The sequence below is a fragment of the Stegostoma tigrinum genome, chromosome 46 (genome assembly GCF_030684315.1).
Source record: "Stegostoma tigrinum isolate sSteTig4 chromosome 46, sSteTig4.hap1, whole genome shotgun sequence".
Classification (NCBI taxonomy): Eukaryota; Metazoa; Chordata; class Chondrichthyes; order Orectolobiformes; family Stegostomatidae; genus Stegostoma; species Stegostoma tigrinum.
Window position 1 is genome coordinate 9,426,917 of NC_081399.1, and position 702 is coordinate 9,427,618.

Here is a 702-nt window from a genome sequence, read left to right on the forward strand (position 1 = left end):
GCCTCTCTGTGACCCTGTCCCTCAGTGAGGGGGGGCCCTGTGTCCATGTCCCTCAGTGAGGGGGTGTGCCTGTGTCCCTGTCCCTCAATGGGGGGGAGGGGGGAGGCCGCCTGTGTCCCTGTCCCTCAATGAGGGGGGGGGCCCTGTGTCCCTGTCGCTCAGTGAGGGGAGCCCTGTATCCCTGTCCCTGAGTGAGGGGGGGTCCTGTGCCCCTTTCCCTCAGTGAAAGGGCCCTGTGACCCTGCCCGTCAGTGAGGGGGCATCTCTCTGTCATCCTGTCCCTCAGTGAGGGGAGAGTCTCTCTGTGTCCCTGTCCCTCAGTGAGGGGGGAGTCTCTCTGTGTCCCTGTCCGTCACTGCTGGGGGAGCCTGGAGTTGGGAGACAGTGGGATGTTTCTGGAGGTTACTAACAGCCTTTCCTTGTTCACACAGAGCCTGTGTCTGTGCCCACCATGGAGCTGATAGAGAACGTCTCAGCTGAGAGGTGTAATGTGACTCTGCGGTGCTCTGTGGGCAGTGGAAGTCACATTCACTATACCTGGACGTGGCTGGGGTCCAATGTGAATGATGGGCCGATGGAGCAGGTCTCTGGGAACCCAGGGGAGCTGGAAGTGTCAGTGGGACGGTCTCAGTCCATCCACTATCGCTGTACAGTGTGGAACCCTGTCAGTGAGGAGAGCGCTGAGTTCAGGATAGAGACACC